General features: G+C 43.2%; 2 protein-coding genes across 41 annotated transcripts in view; one reads left to right on the top strand and one right to left on the bottom strand.

Annotated features, from left to right (window-relative positions):
- ARHGAP26 (Rho GTPase activating protein 26) overlaps positions 1-17,723 on the bottom strand; it is an 840,200-nt gene that overhangs the window by 575,659 nt on the left and 246,818 nt on the right. The gene's annotated exons all lie outside the window — the stretch shown is intronic.
- Positions 1-17,723, top strand: part of FGF1 (fibroblast growth factor 1) — a 110,816-nt gene that overhangs the window by 48,949 nt on the left and 44,144 nt on the right. Inside the window, exon 1 of one of the 33 annotated variants that reach the window (XM_078004064.1) lies at positions 9,706-9,833. The gene's annotated coding sequence lies outside the window, so the exon portion shown is untranslated. 33 annotated transcript variants of the gene reach the window in all.

Here is a 17,723-nt window from a genome sequence, read left to right as displayed (position 1 = left end):
TTACTATGTGCAAACACTGTTAAGAACCTTCCCAGGAGGTTATAGCCCAGATACTAAGACCTGGTGTCAGAATGTCTGGGTTCAAATCCCAGACCCATTCCTTCCTGGACATGTGGCCCTGAGCAATTATTTAACTTCTCTGGGTCTGAGTCTCTTCATCTGGAAAATGGAAGTGCTAATAATCCCTCCGTCGCAGCGTTCAGAAAGGACTATGTGAGGCAGCGCAGTAAGGGGCACTTAGTAGAGTGCATGGTACGAAGCACTTAATAAATGTTCATGTTTATCGTTACTATGAAGTATCTCAGATTAGGCCACCTATTACTCCTGTACTACAGCCCAGAAATTTGAGGCTGGAAAGAGGTTAAATGTCCATATGGTGGAATATTATTCAGCACTAAAAAAATAAATAAATAAAATGAGCTACCAAGTCACAAAAAATATATGGAGGAATTTTAAAGGTATATTACTAAATGAAAGAAGCCAATCTGAAAAGGCTACTGCATGATGTCCACTATAAGACGTTCTGGAAAAGGCAAAACTATGGAAGCAGTAAAAATATCAGTGGTTTTCAGGAGTTAGGAGGGAGGGAAGGATGGATTGGTAGAACATGAAGGATTTTTAAGACAGTGAAACTACTTTGCAGGAAACTATAATGGTAGACATATGTCATTATACACTTGTCAAAACCCACAGAAGGTATAATGCAAGAGTGAACCCTAAGATAAACTATGGCCCCTGGGTGATAATGATGTGTCACATAGCCTCATTGATTGTACCAAATGGACCAGTGTGGTGGGTGGTGTTGATGGTGAGAAAGGCTGTTTAGGCGTGGGGCTGGGGGAGAGGAATTCTCTGTCCTTTCTACTCAATTTTGCTGGAAACTAAAACTATTCAAGCAATAAAGACTACGAATTTCAAATAAAAAGGTAAAAAGATTAAGCAATCCAGCTCCTAAGAGGCAGAGCTGAGACTCGAATCTGAAGTCAGAGCCGGGGTTCTTGTCCACTTTTCTAGGCAAGTCACAGTGGGTTCAGGCTCCTGTGGGTGGTGAAGTTTACCCAAAAGAAGGAGGTGGAGACCCAGGGAGGAAAGATACCAGGTGCCCTTGGGTTATCACTGCACCTTTCTCAGCACTCAGGCAGGATCCCCAGCCCTCGCAGCCGCCTTCCTTCACCTCTCCCTGAGCAAAAGCACAAACGGAGGAGACATTGAATCTGCGTTAGCACCACCCTCCCACTAACACACTTGGCACTCAGTGGGGGTTCATTTGGGCTGTGTGCACGCTAGGAATGAGTATGTGTGTTAAACTATATATTTTTACTTAAATTTTAAAATGTTCACCCTTCTGACTTGCTCCCCACCCCAACATAGGAAATCTCCATGTCCCACCTGAATGCATTTCTGGAACCAGCTGCTTAAGACTGTTGCCCATATTTTCCTGTGAGAATAATAGAGTAATGGGGACTGCATATTTCAGATTTCTATCAATTAATACTATAGCAATATCCAGCTACTTTAACTACTGTTATAATTTCAAATAATGAGACCATAGTATACATAGTGTGTGTGTGTATATATATATACACGCATATATATATACACACACACATATATATATACACACACACATGCACACACATATAAAATGCATATGCATTGATTATAAAGGGTTCAAACAATAATAGTCACAAGCATCATTCTCCCTGCCATCATCATTTATTGGCCCCTTAGGAAGTTTAGGTTCTGGGTTAAGCAGGTTACTCAAGCCTTAAATCATTTGATCTTCTTAAAATTCCTAGGAGGTAAGTACTGTAATTACTACCCTTCTGCAGATGAGGAAACTGAAGCTCAGAGGGGCTACATAACTTCCCAAGAGCACACAGCCACTGAGTGAGTGGTGAGGCCAGGTTATGAGAATTCACAGACCTCGTTTTAAACTACTATGTTCACCTCGACTGTCTTTCTGAACCTTTTGCAAAGTTATCTTGATAAATGTCATGGATTCCCTCTCTCTTCTTTAAAGGAGAACGAGTAACACAAATGTCACGCCCTAGCATGGTGCCTGGCATAGAAGAGCTGACAATCAATGTCATCTCCATCCCTCCCGCTGCATGCCCTTACTCCACTGTCTCTGCTCCTCTTTCCCCTTCTCTTTCTCAGAGGAAACATCTGTCTATCCAGTGCCTCCCAAACTGGAAGATGCCTAAAAATCACCTGGGGATGTTTATTGCAATGTAGATTCCCAGGCCTACTCCATGAAGATTCTGATTCAGTAGGTCTGAGGTGGGGCCCAGGAATCTGCATTTTAAAGACAAATATCCCATGTACTACACTTGATCTTAGCCAAAAGGCCAAGATGTGATCAAATGTCCCATGTAATTCTGATTTTGTTGTTCCTTGGGTCATATTTTGGCAAACACTAATCTGTGGGTTTTTAAAGAAAATTGTTTTTTCCTTACTTAAGGGACCTGTTAAAAGTGCATAGGGTAAAACAAAAGTCAGAAAGTTTAAAAGAGCAGATAGTAAAAAGCATCTCTCCCCATGGATAAAGATGTTCATGGCAGCAGTTTTGGTGATACTGAAAAATTAAAAACAAAATGTCCACCCCTAGAGATTATACATAAATGCAAGGTAGGCTATTTACAAGATGAGAATGTACTTATAGTAGTGATAATAACTATTATAAATAATGTATGAAAATGAACAATCCCAGAAATAATATTGAACAAATGAAGGCAAACTGCAGAAGCATCCATCTGGAGCAAGCTGTTGATGTGTGTCACACACACACAGTTCATCAGAGCAGCTGCCTCAAGGAAGGGGGATAGAAATGTTATGAAAAAGGAAACCAAGAGCAATCTCAACTTTCTAATGTTTTGTTTCTTTTATATAAATAAAGATCTGAGGTAAATTCGAGAAAACATGAACATTTGTTAAATCAGAGTAAAGTGCACACAGGTGTTTCTTATTTTCCGTTTTGGTTTTCTTAAATTAAAAAGAAAAAGTAGTGCCGTCGCCCCTGGCCGCCATGTTTCCTCTCTCCAAGGCATCCTGCTATTGTTTTCATGGCTCTGTCTAGATCTAGACCTGGCCATGCATTAATAAGCACATACATCTCATCCATATTCTTCATCTGATTCTCTCTGAGCTCCTCCAGGGCCTCCTCCTAGTGATTAAATTCTGTCTCCATCTTCAAACTATTCAGTCCCTTTCCCTGCAGGCTTCTTCTCCAGTGACAAACATTCTCAGGTCTCTAATTTGAGAAAAGCTTCTCTCCATTCCTCCTCCCGCAAGACACTTGTTCTCTTTTTTTTAGTGTCTGGTGGGGGGACAAATCACTTTTTTATTTATTATTATACTTTAAGTTACATGTGCAGAACGTGCATGTTTGTTACATAGGTTTACACGTGCCATGGTGGTTTGCTGCACCCATCAACCCATCATCTACATTAGGTATTTCTCCTAATGCTATCCCTCCCCTAACCTCCCACTCCCTGATAGGCCCCAGTGTGTGATGTTCCCCTCCCTGTGTCCATGTGTTCTCATTGTTCAACTCCCACTTATGAGTGAGAACATGCGGTGTTTGGTTTTCTGTTCCTGTGTTACTTTGCTGAGAATGATGGTTTCCAGCTTCATCCATGTCCTTGCAAAGGACATGAACTCATCCTTTTTTATGGCTGCATAGTATTCCATGGTATATATGTGCCGCATTTTCTTTATCCAGTCTATCATTGGTGGGCATTTGGGTTGGTTCCAAGTCTTTGCTATTGTGAACAGTGCTGCAATAAACATACGTGTGCGTGAAGACACTTGTTCTCTCGGTGTGACCACAGTACAGGCTGAGAATCTTTGATCCAAAAATCCTAAGTCCAAAACGCTCCAAAATCCAAGCTTTTTTTTTTTTTTGAGATGGTGTCTCATTCTGTCACCCAGACTGGAATGCAGTGGTGCAAGCTAGGCTCACTGCAACCTCCACTTCCTGGGTTCAAGTGATTCTCCTGCCTCAGCCTCCCAAGCAGCTGGAATTACAGGCACACACCACCACGCCCAGCATGGTACTTTTAGTAGAGATGGAGTTTCATTCACCATGTTGGCCAGGCTAGTCTTGAACTCCTGACCTCAACTGAGCTGCCCGCCTCAGTCTCCCAAAGTGCTAGGATTACAGGCGTGAGCCACCACACCCAACCCAAAATCCAAAACTTTTAAGCACTGACAGGACGCCACACGTGGAATATTCTACACCTGACCTCATGTGACAGGTCAAAGTCAAAATGCAGTCAAAACTTTGTTTCATGCATAAAATTATTGTAAGTATTATATAAAATTACCTTCAGGCTATGTGTATAAGGTGTACATGAAACATAAATGAATTTAGTGTTTAGATCTGGGTCCCATCTAAACAGGTGGGAGTGGCCTACCATCTTAGGTCCATTGGTGAGGTCCTTTAAATTAGACTGACAAAAGACAAATTAAGAGGAGAACTACAAGTTTATGAATATGTGCACTGTGCGTGCGCATGGGAGCACACAGTATTGACTACCTCGACGCGGTGGTGAGAACTTGGGTTTATGTAGCAGCTTAACAGAAGAACAAAAGATTTTTAGAGAAGTGACAAGACAAAAGAAAAGGACTTTGAGTTGCTAGAGCAGCAAATTGAGGAAAGTAAACATATGGAAGAAACTAATGGCAGAGGAGGGCTAGTTGGTAAGGTTTGTTCCAGTGGTTAACTTCAGTCTTTCCTGGTGTTGAGGGGGCAACTTTACAAATTTATGCTCTACTTTTAGGCAAATGAGAAAGGGCAGAGAGCCTTATCTGCTTCTTCTCAATTGTCTTCAACTAAAAATAATCGATATGCCAAATTGGCTTATGTGGAGGTCGCATACTGTGCCACCCTTCCCCTCCCTCTCTTCACCACCAGCTTCAGCCTGTCCTCTCCTCCTTGCTTCTCCACCTACCCATCTCTGGGGCAAAACTCCATGGTCACTTATTAATCTTTATATTCCTTTACTTCTCTGCCGAAGCTGGTACTTTTGTTCACCCCCTTCTTGACCTTCTCTTCTACTCTGACTTTTTTATCATTCTGTATGAGTTTCTTTTCCCATTTCCTCTCAGCCCCTCTTCTCTCACGCCCATACCAGGGCTCCCCTACAGCCCACAAACTCCATCTTCTTCTCTGCTCTCTTGTTCTTCTCCATTAACGATCTCCCCCAGCCTCTGGACTCCAGTCGTCAATGAGCATCACAGGGAAGGTGTTCTCTTCCCCTAACGTCCTTCTCCTGTGGCTTCAAAACCACATTTCCACTGTCTGAGGGACATGCCCACCTCCATGCCCTGCAGATACAGCAAACCCAGCGTGCCAAATTCGAAGCATTTATGCCTCAGGAATCTCACATTTCTGCTAGACCAGTGCTCCTCAAATTTAATATGCAGACGAGTCACCTGAGGAATCTCGTTGAACTGCAGATTCGGGGAAGACCCGTCTGTAGAGGTGACATCAGGGCTAAGATATGAGCAATGAGGAAGTGGACCAGCAAAGATCTAAGGAAAGAGGAGCCTTTCAGGCTGAGGAAGCAGTTTTTCAGGCAGAGGGGAACAGCAAGTGCAAAGATGCTGTGGCAGGTCTGTGCTTGGTGAGTTCAAAGATGAGAAGGAAAACCATAGTCTAGGTAGAGCGCAATGAGCGAGGGAGGAGAGGGGAGTGATGAGGCCAGGGAGGGGCTGGGGCCTGACCAGGGGCCTGTGGGACACGGTAGGGAGTGTGCATTTTATTCTGAGAGCAATGGAATGCCATCAGAGGGTTGTAAGCAAGCAAGGGGATAGGATCTGACTTAAGCATGTTGCTGCAGCAAGGCGAGAGTTGAAACAAGGAGGCAGGTAGGAAATGATGGTGGCTTGGAACACGGTGGTAGTAATGGAGAAGGTAGAAGAGTTCAGACTGATGATGCATTTTGGAGATAGAATTAATAGAACTTGCTGATGAATTGGATGGGGATAGGCGAAGGAGAGAGGGAAAGACTGACTTCCTTGTTTTGGGGCTGAGGACCTAGAGACATTTACTAAGACTTGAAATATTTGGAAAAGAAAAGCTGGGGAGTTGGGCAAGGGGAATCAGTGGTTCTGTCTGGGCCACGTAAAGGATAATCCTTGGACATCCATGTGGAGACGTTGAGCAGGCAGTGGGATACAATAGAAGATATGGCTATAAATTACCTTTCCAGCCTTACCCTCATCCTCCATGAACTCATTCTATGTGAGCCACTCTTAATTCCAAGCGGATGGTTTCCTGTTCTCGCCTCACATTTTCCCAACCTGTTCCTTGTCCCTGCTGTATCCTCTGCCCAGTGCACCTGCCAAGCTTGACCTTGTGAGACTCTAATCATGTATACAAACCATCTCAAGTAACTCCAAGTCTCTCCCTCCAAATCACCATCATAAGTGATTTTTGCTTTGTGGAAACTCTTATTAAAACTAGATGGCTTGTGGCATTTGTCACTTTTTTTTCCCCATGTGAGTTTTTTATATGTTTTTACCTCCTGTGTTGGGCTGTAAATTCCTGGAGGGCAGAGCAGAGCTTGCATCCTTTTACTTTTTTTTAACAGTATCTTCCATGGTATCCAAAAATGTGCTCAGCACATAGAAGGCTACTCATTAAATGTGCTTAATAAATGAATGACTATATGTCCTAAGATGGTTATCTGAGATTAATTTAGTCATTAGTGGTAAAAGGTGGGACACTTTCTTTCTTTCTTTCTTACTTTTTTTTTTTTTGAGATGGAGTCTCACTCTGTTGCCCAGGCTGCAGTTCAGTGGTATGATCTCAGCTGACTGCAATCTCTGCCTCCCGGGTTCAAGTGATTCTCTCTCCCCAGCTTCCCAAGTAGCTGGGATTACAGATACCCGCCACCACGTCTAATTTTGTTATTTTTAGTAGAGATGGAGTTTCACCATGTTGGCCAGGCTGGTCTCGAACTCCTGACCTCAAGTGATCTGCCTGCCTCAGCCTCCCAAAGTGCTGGGATTACAGGCATGAGCCACCGTGCCTGGCTGTGACGGACTTTCTTAACCCTAGGGGGCTGGCTGATGGTCCCTGATGATTGCTGTGTTTCCGGTTTATTGGCATAGAACTACCTCGTGCAATGTACAGTCTCAGCACAGGTGCATCATTGTTTATCTCTATGCATGTCACCTGCTTCAGGCAAAGATTATATTCCTTAAAAGAAGTCTGAATCTCATTTATGAACTCACTAAAGAAGCCTATTATTAGAAAAGTTGGTGGTATATTCTTTCCTAAGAAAAACATTACATTTGTAATTTTTTTATTCTCACCACTGCTACCGCATGCCCATATTTTATAAAACTGGACTTTGGGCCCCTTTTCTTTCTGTGGGCGCGTGTACATTTTGCTCGGGCCCTGGAAACTGGTATTGGGTGCTGAAAACTGGTGTTGAGCCCTGATCGTTTTATGACCTTATGCCCAATCTGTCCATGAGGCTTCCTTCAACTCAGATTGATTTATTCTGATACATTTTGCTTCACAGTGTACCAGGTCACAGATTCTGAAGTAGGGAAGAAACGATGACAGGGTCACACATCAGGTGGGAAGGTCTTAGCACACAGATTCACAAACACAGAGAAAAGGCCAGGCACGGTGGCTCACACCTGTAATCCCAGCACTTTGGGAGGCTGAGGCGGGCGGATCACGAGGTCAGGCGTTTGAGACCAGCATGGTGAAACCTGGTCTCTACTAAAAATACAAAAAGTAGCTGGGCGTGAGGGCACTTGCCTGTAATCCCAGCTACTCAGGAGGCTGAGGCAGGAGAATCGCTTGAACCCAGGAGGCGGAATTTGCAGTGAGCCGAGATCGCACACCACTGCACTCCAGTCTGGGCGACAGAGCAAGACTCCTTCTCAAAACAAAAACAAACAAACAAACAAAAAAATTAGCCCAGCACGGTGGCAGGCACCTGCAATCTCAGTTACTTGGGAGGCTAAGGCAGCAGAGGTTGCAGTGGGCAGAAATCGCACCACTGTACTCCAGCCTGGGTGACAGTAAAATTCTTTCTCAAAAAAAAAAAAAGAAAAAGAAAAAAGTAAAGGAGAGAAAGACAAGATAGAAATGAGCAGTGATTGGAGGGAGGCTGGGCTGTGGCCTGAGCTCAGGAGGGTATAGAAGCTGAGTGAGATTAACACAGAAATAAAACAGAAAGGATGGAGGAGTAATGGAGGTCGTTGGAGGAAGTTGGTAAAAGAACAACACTGTCAGTGACAGAAGCTGTCACCCTACTGAATGTTGATTACATGCCAGGCATTGTGATAAGGATCTGTAGGGACTGTCTTTCTTACTTACCCCAATGACTCTGTAGTAGGTACTATTATTTTACTCATTTTACAGATGAGGAACTTGAGGATCAGAGAGGTTAGAGGGCTTGCTTGGAGTCACAGAGCTAGTAACTAGAAGAGCTGGGACTGGAACCCAGGTCAGTTGGATGCCAAAGCCCAGGTTCTTACCCACTCCTTCTACCACCTTCCAATATTGACTCAGGGCCATTTCCTCCCACCATGCCTGCTGTAGGCTGCGGAATGCAATGTCTCCCAGCACCCCAAAGAGTGAGGTGCTTGGTGAATGAGCTAATTCGGAGGTGTAGCTCAAAAGCCCTGCTATGACTGAGCCGTCTGCCAGGGCTGTGAGTGCTCAGAGCAGAGAGTGCTCACCGCCATCAGGGGATACTCACTCCATTGTGCCGGGCCCCACCTAAATGTTTTTTTATTGCCTGCCCTTCACCATGAGTAATGCCACTTTCCATTTTAAGCTGGGAGCTTCAGGAGATGACTGCATTACAAGCCAGGGTTTAAAGCTAAGAGCTGCCTGGGGAATTACTCACCCACTTCAAGACGCGGCCCACAATGCACCCTCCCACTCAGGATGCTGCTGGAAGACCTTCTTCCTTGCCAAAGCCTAAAAGAAATCTGATTTCCCCTGGAACCCGACTAGGAATGGTGCCAGAATATCAGAAAGCTGGCGAGTTAACTGGTTCTCCAAGTGGAGCTACTGTGCTTGTTTCTGGTCTTCTCATGTGTGCTAAGGTTTTGTTGCTTGTTCATTCATTTGGCATTTGCTGAAGGCCTACTATGTGCCATGCACTCTGCCCATGATGGAGAGACTATCACAAGCTAAACAGCTTTAGTTCTTGCCCTCAGGCAGCTAACAGTCTGGGGGTGTGGGGATAAACAGACAATTATAGGAAAATGTCATAACAGAATATGCTAAATCATATGACATGCATGTTCAGGGAGTTTTGGAAACCAACAGCCAGAGGATTTACACTAAGGTAGGTATGAAGGATGAGGAGGAGCTGGCTCGGTTTCTTAATTGGAAGCAACCAAAACTGACTCTAGAAGGAGAGTTCAGAGAACCTGGGGTTGCTCCCAGAGTCACTGGGAAGGTGAGGTGGCCCCAAATCATACTGCAGGAATGGTCCAGCCAGACCAAGATGTACGTGTGTATGTGTGTGGTGGGGAATGAGTGGGCGGGTGTAACTTTCAAATACATGGGGTGGGGATTCAGATGCTGGGCAGTCAAAAATGATGACAAATTTCCAGGACAGCAGGTAGAATTAGGGAAGGTGTGGAGGAGAAGGCTGTCTCAGAATGACCTAAGATATTCTGAGTCATAGAAAACAAAGGGAACAGCTTAAAGAGAGCACCAACTCAGTGAGGCAACCAGGCAGTGAGGCCGGCTGGCCAGGCTTTTGGGGGGATTCCTTAGTGAGTGAGTTCACTGCTCAAAGAAAGGCTTTGCCACTTCTGCAGGGAAGCCAGCCACGGGCCAGCAGGTAAGTATGTTTTAAGGCTTTCCTTTTTTGTTTTAGGGCTCCTGGAGACAGTCTGGAAGGCCACAGTTCTCACTACAAGCCTTGAGATTACAGAGCCTAGCTAAGTTGGAAAAATGTTGTCTGCATGAGAATTGGAAAAGATGTTTGGGAGAAGCCAATAGGATAATGCTAATAGCCAACCTTTATTGCTTGTGCTAACATGAGCTTACATGCATTATTTCATTTCATGCTCATAATAAGCCTATCAGTTTAGATGAACAGACTGAGGCACAGGGATTTTAAATGACTTGGCTAAGATCCCATGGTTAGCAAATTGTGGAGCTGGGATGCAAATGTAGATCTGTTTTACTATAACTAAGAGTCTGTTGACAGAAAACATGAAAAAGTGAGGGCCAGATGAAGAAGAATGTTATGTGCATAATAAGCGATCGGAAGGAAGCCTAATTCCTTAGCAATCACCTCTCTCATGGGTACAATTTTGAAACTTAAGGTCAGCTATTGCTCCCTACTGAGAAATTTTCAGAGAGAACCCAAAAGGGAAAAGCCCTGTTTTCGTAGAGGGAGGCTTGAGTAAGGAACTTTAGGCAGTAACTCAGGGTATTGCCTCCTGGGTTGCAGCAAGAGGTATATATAGCATTTTAAAATTGATTTTGTTAGAATAATAATTTCTCTGACTATACAAATAATACATGCTCCTTGTAGAAAATTAGGAAAAAACAGAAAAACATAAAGACGAAAACAAAAATCAACTTTACTCTTACCACCCAGGAATGGCTTTTGTCATACTTTGGGCTATGTGTTTGTGTGTGTAATTTGTAGTCTCTTTTTCCGATGCATATACGCTGATACTGTCTTTTAAATTCCAGTTCTTTGTATCTTTGATCATTGTTATGACCTTGATTTAGCCCTTTCCTCAAGGGAGAATTATATCACAACATTCAATGTTGCAAATCTGTTGATACGCAGTACAAGCTGGTTTGTTGAAATGACGAGGCAGAAGCCATGGAGCCTCCTGGGCTGCGCTGGATATAGTGTATGTGAAAGTGCCTAATTCTTTAAGAAAAACTTGGCTTTTCCTTATTTGTTAATATTTCTAGCTGGTAAGCATTGCCTAAACAAATGCTTAGCATAATGACTAACCTAATTAGGCAACCATATATTTACTAGGAGAGATTTATTCCATACTCTACCTTATGCATGGCATTCATTAATGTTGTGTACACACACAAAAACAGAAGAGCAGTTTCTAGGACTCAGCTCCAAGTGGGGTCTGTCCTGATCCCACTTCCCCTTCACTGGTCTGCAGGATCCCAGCTCTTCCCATCTCCCAGCCAAACATATTTCAGAAAGCCACAGTCCAACACACAGAGCTCTTTGGCTCTCTCAGGCAGGAGTGCAGCAAGGCCTTAACAGACCTCAGTGAGTGTCTCCTCTGGGAGCCCACGTGGCTCAAGCCAGCACAAAGCCAGATCTATTTGGTGGCCGCTGTTGTCCACTCTCGGCATACTGTATGCCACCCATTCTTGTCCTTTACCCAGATCATCAAGACAAAGTCCTACCAGTTCAGAAGCCCTGTGTGTTCCCTCTTCATATCTTGACATCTGCTTTGTGTTGAGAGTCAGTGGCCAGTCAAGTGCTTGCATGATGCAGCTGGATTTGCTGATGTAAACAAAGTTGCTGGCATGTGAGCTTTCTGACCCTGAAAAGGCCCCACAGAACTATCCCCTCAGGCCTTGATCAGGACATTACCCCCAGGCCAAGGGGACAAGGAAAATGAACTTGAGTGTACTTCATAAGTGACAGCCAAGAGGGAACCAAAGCACCTGGTCTTCTCTTCCCTTCCTGTCTCCATGTAATCTTTTCTTCCTGGGCCATTCCTGGTCCTGGAGGTGAGGTCACTGCTGAGAGCATCCATCTGGTGACCCAGGAAGCCAAGGGTCAGCTGGCTCCTCTGACAGTGGTGGATGCCTTAATGTGCTCCTCCTGAAACAGGGCTCTTTTTAACTCTTGCTTTTCTGCTTTGTTTTCCCATGCTTCATTTTTCTTTTTACTTACAAAAGTAAGCAGTTAATTTATGTGTCTATTTGAGAGGTTAATCATCTCCAGTGCCACCTTCAGATCCATTCTTTAGCTCCATGAAATTCATAAGATTCTCTACGTATTCCATTTGTAAACCGAAACTGAATAATAATTCGGATGCCTAAAATACCTTTTAGCCCTGGGAATGACCTAATTTCTCAAATCTGTTTTATCATCTGTAAAAATGGAATCACAAGATTCTCTTTACGTACTCCATTTGTAAACCGAAACTGAATAATAATTCGGATGCCTAAAATACCTCTTAGCCCTGGGAGTTACTTAATTTCTCAAGATCTCAGTTTTATCATCTGTAAAAATGGAAATAACACCATTTATACTGTGGTGCTGTTATAATAAATCATGAGATAAAGTACTCAATAATATAGTACAAATAAATTAGATTCAATTTATTACAATGTTTTTATAACAAATTTACCTTTACAACAAGTGATACTGGTTTTTCATTTTCATTATTGATACCAGTTTCCATTTAAAATGAATTTCAGCTTAAACTGAAAATACTTCAAAATACTAATTGAATAAAAAATACATTCTAGCTGTATATATTTAGATTATTCAAGACAAAAACATTCTGAATATATAGAAAATTGACCCCTGCAGAAAAAGGAAATGACAAACACAAGAAGACAAGAAACCCTAACTGAACCCTAAATCAACCAGCTAATCAGACAGCAGAAATCTCAGCTCAAACAAGGACCAAGAGTTGGAGGAAGCATGCAAAATAATTCTAATGGCTTTTTAATCACTAAGACCAAAACAGCAAAATAGGCAGTTAGTCCTCATTGCCCCATCTTCTTTTTGTGGCCCTCACAACTTCTTTTGTTATCCTGGCCAATCTCCACTGGAAAGTCTCAAAGCATTCAACATTCTCCATTAGAAGAACCACCTAAGTGTGGGGTCTCTATACTCCCAAATTATCTTTCCCTTCCCTGCAATCAAAACTCTTCTCATTTTGTAATACGTATGTCTCCAAAGTGTTATCCAGAAATCCTAGTATTCAATTGAATAAACACCAACAGATATTCACAGAGCATCTACCAAGTGTATGGAGAGAGTACATGTCTATGGGGGAAGGGACTGCACAAGATCCAATCCCTGCCTTCGAGGAGTTGAAGATTCCCAAGGGAGGCCAAACAGAGGATGCAAATAGCTCTAATTGCAGGGTAGAATACAGTGACTGCCACAAACAGCTACAGCCAATATGCACAGGATGTCATAGGAGGAAATGACTTTTGGCTTGGTGGGGATGAGGACAGGTTCAGATGGAGGCAGCACTGGTTCTCCGAGAAGGATTTGACTTTAAAAAGATTGTATTAACTCTTGTGCCCTACCCCTTAATTGGGGGATTATTCCGAGTCTCTTGCCTATTCTTGGATAACAGCTGGAAGAAGGTACCGCATCCTGCTGTTTCTTCTCTGAGACAGGCCATCTCCCTGCTCATGCGTGTCACAAGCCCACAAGACAGGCTTAGGTGCATGTGGTTCTGTGCATGATCCTGACCCCACCTGGCAAAGGCCTCAGCTCCAATGCCGCTTCCTCAGAGAGACCCCTCGACCATACTCCACCTCCTGGTGCACTCTCCCCTCCAGCCCCCATGGGCTCCTTTCTACCAGGAGATACGGGGATTAGCACCATTTTAGATTTTCTTAGTTAGCTGTTCACTTTTTTAAAATTTAATATCTCCCCCTATAGGAATAAAAATTGACAAGGAAAGCAGGGTCTTTGTTTTTCTTGTTTACCCCTGTGTTCCCAGTGCCTGATAAATCACAGTATGTAATACATATTTGTTGAACAAATTAATGAATAATAGTCGAATTCAGTCTCTTCTCAAGTTTCTTCCTCTCTCTGGTTTGTTTTTATGAAGAGGGATCCAGGGTTTTAGAAAACATATATGATTCATTTCAAAGTGATTTAATCAAAAATACTCAAACTTGGGTTCAGTATGGCAATTGACAAATTAGCAGAGTTTAACAGACTTTGGTTTGTGACGAGACTTAAGCCAGCAGGCATCTTTTCAGGTAAACTGATATGCCACACTAGATGGGACAGATCATCATTTATCCCTCCCACCATCCTTTCTCTCAACAAACATTTTTTTCCAGCTTTATTAAGGTATTATTGACAAACAAAAGTTACATATATTTAGGGAATATGATGTGATGTTTTGATCATGTGTACATTGTGAAATGATTACTATGATCAAGCTAGTTAACGTATCCATCACCTCGCATCATTATCATTTTGTGTGTGCATGGTGAAAACATGTCAGATCTACCGTCTTGGCAATCTTCAAGTATACCACACATTATTGACCACAGTCACCATGCTGTACAATAGATCTCTAGAACCTATTCATTTTGTCTAACTGAATCCTTGTACCCTTTAACCAACATCTCCTCATTTCCACTCCCCTCTCCCCAGTCCCTGGCAACTACCATTCTACTCTCTACTTCAATGAGTTTGACTTCTTTTAGATTCCACATATAAGTGAGATCATGCGGTATTTGTCTTTCTGTGTCTGGTTTATTTCACTTAGCATCATGTCCTCTAGGTTCATCCATGTTGTCACAAATGACAGGATTTTCCTCTTTTTATGGATGAATAGTATTCCACTGTCTGTATATACCACATTTTCTTTACCCATTCATCTGTAAATGGACACTTAAGTTGATTCCATATCTTGGCTATTGTGAATAATGTCACAATGCACACAGGAGTGCAGGTACCTATTTGAGATACTGATTACAATTCCTTTGAATATATACCCAACAGTGGGATTGCTGGATCATGTGGTAGTTCTATTTTTATTTTTTTGAGGAACTTCTGTACTGTTTTCCATAATGGCTGTACCAATTTTTACTTCCACAATAGTGCACGAGGGTTTCCCTTTCTCCACATCCTCACCAATACTTGTTATCTTTTGTCTTTTTGATATTAGCTATTCTAACATGCATGAGGTGGTATCTCATTGTGGTTTTAATTTGTGTTTCCCTAATGATTAGCAATGTTGAGCATTTTTACCTATACCTGTTGGCCATTTGTATGTCTTCTTTTGAGAATTATCTGTTCAGATCCTTTACCCATTTTTAATGGCATTGCTTTCTTACTGTTGAGTTGTTTGGGTTCCTTATATATTCTGGATATTAACACCTTATCAGATGTGCTTGCAAATATTTTCTCCCATTGCATAGGTTTTCTCTTCACTCTGTTTTCTTTGCTGCCCAGAAACTTTTTAGTTTGATGCAATTCCATTGAACTATTTTTGCTTTCGTTGTCTGTGTTTTTGGAATCATATCCAAAAAATGATTACCCAGACCGGTGTCAAGAAGCTTCCTCCTATGTTTTCTTCTAGCAGATTTACAGACTCTGGTCTTACATGTGAGACTTCAATTCATTTTGAGTTGATCTTTGTCCTTTGTGTGAGTCAACACATATTTATTAAGCACATATTATGTGCCAGGTTTGTGCTAGACATGGGATAAAAAGCTGAGCAAGACAGGGGTTCTGCCCTAATGAAGCAAAGTCCGAGGAAACATTCAAATAACTAGCACGAAGCCTCCGGCGTGAAGTCTGAGGGAGAAGGAGGAATATCCTGGGGGTTGTGACAGGTGGAGGTGGTGGCGATGTCGGCAAAGAGAGGTCCATGCCAATGGAAAAGCAAGTTCAAAGGCTCAAGGTGAGAGTAAGCGTGGCTCATTTGAGAACTAAAAGTAGTTCACTCTCATTTGAGGCCACTGATGGTTCAAAGCTAGGGAACTCTTGGGCCATCTGTCTTTACTCAGTACAAAGATCAGGAGAGCTTGGGGGCAGAGTGGGTCACCAGCTATCCTCAGGAAATGATTGGAATAAAAGCTCTGCCAGTTTTGTTCACTGCCATGCTTTGTTCACTGTCTGAGGATGGAGCCAGAACATAGTAGATTCTTAATGACCATTTGCTGATCAGATGAATGAAGCCCCCACAGACGATCTCAGCTTTCTCCTCTAGCATCACCAAGCCCCACAGAGTCATAAGACCGGAAGGCATCTTGAGAGCCAGCTGGTGCACCCTTTCCCCTCCAGGCTCTGTCCTGCCCTTAAACCTCCCACCAATGGCACTGTTTTGTAGATGTTATAAACTACATTAGCATGACTTGTAAATTGGGTTCTTGAGATCATACTCACACCAAGGGAGAGACAATGTGTCACCTGGTGAGTCCAGGGCAGGGTGCAGAAGAGCAGGGATGACAGTCCTGGATGCCAGGCTGCATGGCAGGCAGCGAGGGAGCTCTGGCTCCCAGCACTGTTTGTCAGCTATTAAGACGCCATAGTGCTTCTCTTCCAAATCTGCCTCTGAAGGTCAATGACCTCCACATTCTCAAAGCAGTACATCTCGTTTGGAAATCCTTATATTCCTGGTATCCTTGGTGTTGGGATTTTAAAATTCGAATTGAGTTCATCTCCCCGTACCATGCCCTGGCTAAATGCCACTGTCTCTCCCAGAGAAGGCCACTGGGCTGACATACTCAAGGTATCCTGGCTGGAAAGCTGTGAGCAGTGGACATAGCATTTGGCCCATACCCACATATACCACTTGATCTGAGGTCCCATGACCTGTTACTTGGACCAATGCAGCTGATTTCCTTGCCTTTCCTCCAATTCATCACTCAGCAGCCAGAGTGACATTTTAAAAATGCAAATCTGATAACATCACATCCCAGCCTGAGTATTCCATAGTCTCCCACAGTCCTTCAGACACACGCTTACAGGACCCTGTGCAGCCTATCCCTTTCGGCTTCTCCAGCCACAGCCCTCTCTCCTCATCCATAATGGACTCTGTTCAGTTCCCCCAAGTAAAACTTGCTCTTTCTGGACTCATGACCTTTGCACATACTTTTACCTGTAACCTCCCTCTCTCTACTTACTATTAATGGAAATACCCCTTCCTCTAAGAAGTCTTCTGAAGTCTCCCAGGCCGTGTAGGTTGCTTATTACCTGGCTCTCAGGGCGACCTGGACTTTGCCACTATAATACTCAGTCCATTCAAAATCCCTTACATGGGGAAAGGTCTTCCCCACTGGAATTCAAACTTAAAGAGCGCCTCTCCATGTCTGCCTTGTTATTCACGATATTCCTTATGTCTGGCACATGGTAGGTACTCAGTGAATATGTGTCAAGTGAATGAATGAGTCCTCCGATTGTTAAAAAGCTGGGAACAACTTTACCAAATAGAGTAAGAGGCAGAGACAAACTGAAACATAACAGGACCTCATGGTAATCCTGAGCCACCTCCCTTCCTCACCCTAAAGGCCTGATGTCATCATATGATGGGCTTGTGTGTTGTGATTAGGTCCCGGTTCTTGAGATCCGGTTTCTGGCTTAGTTCAGGGAAAGCTGGGCCCTTCCATTAGGCACTGTCATGATCAGCAAAGCAGAACTGTGGAGCAAATCAGACACGGTGCAGATGCATTGGTGTACCTGCTAGTGGCCCGTACCTCTTGTCTCACTGCAGAGACAGAAAATCCGGCCCCAGCATCACACAGCAAAACAGAGCAAGAAGGAGGCGGAGTCTTCACTTATGTTGCCTCACCCTCTGTTTTATTTTCTTCCCCTCAGCAGCAACAAACAATAATTCGGTAAAGGAAATACAAGTAATGGAAAGAAAGAGAAAAAAATAAACATATCAAAATGGGCAGTGTCCCCAGGGCCACTGCTTTTAAAGAAAACAAAAGAGTAGATTTGGAGATATTTCAGTGGCTTTGCTAAAAAGAGAATAATAATCAAGCCTTCCCTTCCTTTCTAGGCTGCACTGCT

This window comes from Macaca mulatta, chromosome 6 (genome assembly GCF_049350105.2).
Source record: "Macaca mulatta isolate MMU2019108-1 chromosome 6, T2T-MMU8v2.0, whole genome shotgun sequence".
NCBI classification, from domain to species: Eukaryota; Metazoa; Chordata; class Mammalia; order Primates; family Cercopithecidae; genus Macaca; species Macaca mulatta.
Note: the sequence above shows the minus strand (reverse complement) of the source record. Positions and strands in the feature narration are given on the sequence as shown.